Below are 6,367 nucleotides of genomic sequence, written 5' to 3'. Positions count from 1 at the left end.
GTGTGGTGGTGGTGGTGTTGGAGTGTGGTGGTGGTGGTGTTGGAGTGTGGTGGTGGTGGTGTTGGAGTGTGGTGGTGGTGGTGTTGGAGTGTGGTGGTGGTGGTGTTGGAGTGTGGTGGCGGTGGTGTGTGGTGGAGGAGTGTGTGGTGCCTTAAGCGTGTGTGGGGTAATACAGTTTGCCTGCCTGGCCTGGCCAGCCTGGTACTGATAAACACCCGTCACCTTGCGCCCTGATGAAGCAGGTGAGCGGCCCCTAACCCAGCAGTGCTGCCCCCCTCCCCCCCTCCCACACACCTGGGCAGGCCCGGCCCCTCTACACCTTTGTCTTCAACAGTCTTCTATAATGAATGTTAATATCATTTGGAATAAATTGTTTAATTAAGTAGACCCGGAAGGTGATAGAGCACTTAAACAATTATTCTTTGGTCGTTGTTTTACCATGGCTTTGTTTTTTGTAAATATCTTGAGAACGGCTCTTGGTATCGCCTTGAAATTTACAAGACGTTTGTTTGTGAAATCGATCTTTCAAGTAAACCATCTCATCTTAAGGCTTATCTTTCTAGCTTTCTGTAAAACATTACTTTCCAATCGGTTTATAACCAAGTGGTCAGTTACTGTTGTGGGGGGGGGAATAGGTGCGAATAGTTGAGTGTTGGTGCTCAGTCTCTGCCCAGGGCTCGCACCCGGCTGACACAGCTAAACAGTGTAACTACGAATACATTTCCTGCACACACACACACACACACACACACACACTCTCCTAGCAGTCGCAGGAGGCGCACCTCATCTCTATTGGGATAGCAACGATTAACTTGTTTCGTTTTCACTACTTTTTGAGATATCTAAAACTCAGTTTTGAATGATCCAATTTGGCGTATATTATATACTGTAACAAAAATTCCGTCTTTTGACCCTTTTTATTGTTCTGTGGAGATTTTGTCCGTGTAGTAACGACCCGTGTCTGTGAGAGACTGCTTCTGGCCAGAAGACAGGAGACACACTAACAACGTCCTGGGGCCAGATTCATGAAAGCACTTACGCAAGCACTTACGAACGTGTACATCTTTCCTCAATCTTTGACGGCTTTCGTTACATTTATTAAACAGTTTACAAGCATGAAAACTTCCCATTCGACTGTTGTTATTGTTATAAACAGCCTCCTGGTGATTCGGAGCTCATTAACTGTTTAATAATTGGAAACAAAGCCGCCAAAGATTCAGAAAAGATGTACAGGTTCGTAAGTGTTTGCGTAAGTGCTTTCGTGAATCTGACCCCTGGTCTCTAGGAACGTGTCGTTTTACCTAAGAGTTGTCTCCGTAACCTGCGGTTGAGATGACCATTGGGGTTTAGATCACCAATAACCCCCTTGTTACTACCTCACAAAACATTTACTAATGCATAGAATTTACAATTATATCATTTACATGTGCTTATAAAGGTATTTTTTTATATTGAAAATGGGTAATGGATGCTAGTGGCAGGTTTTGTTTTCAGTGATGATCTTCCGACGAACGCTACTACGGGCTCACCATAGCCCGTGCTACTTGGAACTTTTTGTTCCAGGTAGCGAATCTTAAACAACAACAACAACAACAGACGAACGCTAAGAGTGACTCTTGTCTTTTAACTTTACATTTACAGGAGTTTTATTTGTTCTTAAAAATAGCATTTGTATTACGAATGTGCGGTGAAGCACCCTGGTTATGTTGACCAGACCACACACTAGAAAGTGAAGGGACGACGACGTTTCGGTCCGTCCTGGACCATTCTCAAGTCGATTGTGACTTGAGAATGGTCCAGGACGGACCGAAACGTCGTCGTCCCTTCACTTTCTAGTGTGTGGTCTGGTCAGCATACTTCAGCCATGTTATTGTGACTCATTGCCTGCACCCTGGTTATGATTTGTAACCATTTCAACTTTTGAAGAGGTTAATATATTTTGTATGTATTAAAGAACTCACGAATATATTCTGTATTCTTTATACACTATAGACTAATTCTGGTTATTGTGTGGACGTTAAGCCTCATTAAAACTCCCCGCCATGCTCAGTGGAGAGGAGGGAGACGGTTATCTTGATGATTTCGGGGCTTTTAGTGTCCCCGCGGCCCGGTCCTCGACCAGGCCTCCACCCTCAGGAAGCAGTCCGTGACAGCTGACTAACACCCAGGTACCTATTTACTGCTAGGTAAGAGGGGCATAGGGTGAAAGAAACTCTGCCCATTGTTTCTCGCCGGCGCCTGGGATCGAACCCAGGACCACAGGATCACAAGTCCAGCGTGCTGTCCGCTCGACCGACCGGCTCCCCGACGGGTGTAACCTAGACAGGATATCTTCCTGTCCTCTAACATGGTGGCCCAGCAAGGAGAGGGAGGACGGAAAGCTTGTGGGTGCTGGCACACTAATGCCACAACATCAGTGTTCATCACGCCGCCTCCCGTCTCCAGACGCTCTACGTCCTCTTTGTCACAATTTGTTTCACGTTTACAAAGCTCGTCTCAGGTTTTGTGAGACGGAGGAATAACACAGTGCAGCATTCACTCTTTTTTTAAATGATTAGTAGAAATAGAGATCCAGTAACTGATCGGGAGTGAACCGGAAGAACGTTCACTAGTGTGAACTGAGAGGCGGAGACCAGTAACCGAACCGTATTGATGCCCACATTAACGTGGCCGGGGTATAGCAAGTCTGATGACTGAATCATACCCTCCAAAGGCTCGTATTTACCAAATTTTGAACATTTGTTGAGAGTTGTTGAACAAGGCAAACACGCCGCCGCCTCTCCATTATATAGTGGAAATTCAGTTAGTTGTCCAATCGGCTACCAGGCAGCACAGCGTTTAAACAACGGGGCACACGCATGTTATGTTTCAAGCAAAATCATTAACGTGTTAATCTCATAATTGTTCATATAATCTCCAAATAGTTGTTAATAAGCACATTATGTATGAACAGACACAGACAGAATACAAGCATACAGCCAGACGGACACGGACAATATATACCCCCTCAAACCACTCCTCAATTAAACTGCAAAATAACCTTAGAAGACTAATGAGGGACCGTCACAGAAACCATTACAGGAATCATTATTCTTGGCAGGTATAATGATGTCCGACGACCTAACGTTCAAGGAACATAACCAAGCAAATATTGCGTCAGCCAGAAAAATGATAGGGTGGATTACGAGAACTTTCAAATCCAGGGATCCCATCACAATGGTTTTACTATTCAAATCACTTTTACTGTCCAGTCTTGAGTATTGCTCAATACTCACTTTCCCCTTCAGAGCAGGAGAGATTGCTGAAATAGAGGGAATGCAGAGAACGTATACAGCATACGTAGATAAGATAAAACACGTAAATTATTGAGATCGTCTCAAAGCTCTCCAAATGTACACTTTCGAAAAGAGACGAGAGAGATACTAAATAACATAGCCCTCCAATATTTTCCAAGTATAAGTCCCAAATTTACACAGTAAAATAACAACATACTGGAGTGAACAATATGGAAGGAAATGCAGAATAGAACCAGTGAAGAGCAGAGGTGCCATAGGCACAATCAGAGAACACTGTATAAACATCAGAGGTCCACGGTTGTTCAACATACTCCTAGCAAGTATAAGAAATATTGTAGAAACAACCGTGGACATCTTCAAGAGAAAACTAGATAGTTTTTTCAAGAAGTGCCGGACCAACCGGGCTGTGGTGAATGTGGGCCTGCGGGCCGCTCCAAGCAACAGCCTGTTGGACCAAGCTCTCACAAATCAAGCCTGGTCCCGGGCCGGGCTTGTGGAGTAAAAGAACTCCCAGAACCCCATCCAGGTACAAACCAGTGTCAGCAAGTTTAGGAGACTGGATGTTGTCGTAGCTGGAGGCGCCCAGCAGGGAACTGGAAGGAAAAAATGCCTGAACGAGGAGTGGAGACTCTTGTCTACACGGACAAACGGCCTGGAAGAAGGGTTGCATCACACCAGGCAGTTGCCGAGGCAGTCAGGGGGATGGAGATAAACCCGACAATACGGTGTAGCAAAGGGTAAAGGTGTGAGATGCGAGGAAGGCGACCCTGAGTGGTGGCGGGGCGGCGTCGACAAGCCTGGGGTTGCTAAGGTGAGGCGCTTCCAACCTTATTGGTAACGACGGGGAATGTGACGGTTGAGCGGTGGCTGTTGCTCGCTCATGGGCTGGAGACTTGGTGAGATGGGGGGACGTTTGTGTGTGTGGGGGGGGGGGGGAGATTTGTTCATGTGTGTGGGGGGGGGACGTGTTTGGTGGGAGTGGTAGGGAGGGAGGGAGAGAGTACGGGAGAGCAAAAGAGAGAGAGAACAAGTCCCATGTACAGAGACAGGAGGCTCATATAGGAATAGGTGCTTTCGGCAACATTGATATATCACGTTAAATACATGATTTCCTTGTGTAGTGATGAGATTTAATTACTAGCATCGGTGGTTGGGCTCTTCAAGGGGCACATTGCTTTCATGCTTCGTTATTGCTTATTATTTTACTGGTTCCTGTCATGTATGTACCTATCAATATAGACCACACATTAGGTGCTCTTCAGCACAGGGTGCGGACTATTCGACCAACGGCTAGCTCGCCACTGACTTGCTCTCATGCCTGGAGTTCAACACCCCCCCCTCCCCCCCATACTCATGATGACTTACCTAATTGGTGGAGACCCACAGCTGGTGTGTTGCTAGTTGTTGCTATTGGTCGAGCTCTCTCTTGAAGGCCTCTGATTTGCCAGAATTTGGATATTGATCTATGTAGGATATTGGTAGTTATCCCAAACTATAATTTGGTACACATACAAATCACAATAGCGTGATGCATCAAATGAACAAATCCTATTGATTTGGTGAACAAATCACCAAGCACAAATAGGTGAGTACAAATAAGTGAGTACCTAACCTAACTTATGCCTATATACGCACAATATGCTAATATATTATAATATTAATTTATATTTAAGAATTTCAATTTTGAATGAACAACATGTTAAAATTGATGAATTCGTCTTTGGGGTCAACCACTGGATGGAATAGACTTGGTCTGAGGACGGGTTGCACCCGTGTACTTAGAGCAACCTTAGTGTTCATACCCATGTAACTTGTTCTGTGTTACATTGTCCTCGCATATACCAGCTGCTCATTGCACATGTTGCCAATTAAATGTTCTCGAGCAGGGGCTTGCTGAGGGTGGGTTAGAGTCCATGTGATTGGTCATATGATAATACAAAGGTTAGACTTAACACGTAAGAGTGCCTCGAGGGTCAGTTTCTCCAGGTTGCATCCTGGGGGTCGTTAGTCAGTCGTTGGTTAAAGGCATTTCGAAAAGCCCAACGGGCTTCGTGTCTCCGACAATGAGAAACTAAAATGATCGAAATTCGTGTCTCGTTCAGATATGTGGGGAAAAGTGACTTGTGAGATTTATATATTGCAATTTATATTAATGAATTTTAATTTATATTAATTTATATAGTGATTTATTTTTACGTTAATTTACCTATTTCGATAGTGGACTGTATGATGTTTAAAGTGGACTGTCTGATTTAAATTCCTACAAATCGCTTCCTATACATTCTGGGAGGCTTATATGTGAATAATATCAATCGAAATTATTAATTAGTAGACATTGACTACAGTAAGACTACATATGTTAGTAACTAAAATTGAATACAGCTGATCTGTATGGATGATTATGGCCTAGACAACCAGTTATGAACACGGATGAAACACGCCAGGCAATACTACTATTGTGGATGAGGTTGACTTTACCACATGTACTAGTCGCTAATTTTTTTTTTTTTTTTTTGGGGGGGGGAATATTCCTGCGCGGGCCCTAAGCCTCTGGCTGGCCCACTAAGTGTTGCTTGTTTCTGTTTTACTTGGGCGGAGTATGAGTATTTATTACTCGTATGGTCGCTTCCGTAAGATTTTGCCATATGTGTTTAACAACTTCTTCTGCTCTGTTGAGTCTAAGTTGAAATCTTAATGGGTTTGCAACGCTAGGTAATTAATTCTTCTACCCCTTCAATTTCACCTATCAAAGGGCAGACAATAATATAGTCGTAACCTAAATATGACAGCTATATCGGGGGAAATATTGGCAATTTATTGGGAAAGATTTGATTAATATTGACCCTGTTTGGTTGGTCGCCTAGTATCCTAACCGGTTTACCCTACCTAACATTACTGGCCAGGAATAAATAGACAATGAGTTTCAGTGGAACACTTCCCTTACTTGTAGACGAAGATAATGTTGATGATGGGAGCTCTTTAAACCCCATAGCATTATATAGAAGGGCACTATTGCGTGGAGCTTGAAGTGAGCGCCACGGGAGACTTTGCTCTGTTAAATTTAATAATGG

At 44.0% G+C, this 6,367-nt stretch overlaps 1 protein-coding gene across 1 annotated transcript in view; it reads left to right on the top strand.

Annotated features, from left to right (window-relative positions):
* LOC123759307 (uncharacterized) overlaps positions 1–6,367 on the top strand; it is a gene marked incomplete at its 3' end in the record, with an annotated part of 233,911 nt that overhangs the window by 70,135 nt on the left and 157,409 nt on the right.

Source organism: Procambarus clarkii, chromosome 32 (assembly GCF_040958095.1).
Source record: "Procambarus clarkii isolate CNS0578487 chromosome 32, FALCON_Pclarkii_2.0, whole genome shotgun sequence".
Taxonomy (NCBI): domain Eukaryota; kingdom Metazoa; phylum Arthropoda; class Malacostraca; order Decapoda; family Cambaridae; genus Procambarus; species Procambarus clarkii.
The sequence above is the reverse complement of the archived record's forward strand: the minus strand, read 5'-3'. Positions and strand labels throughout refer to the sequence as shown.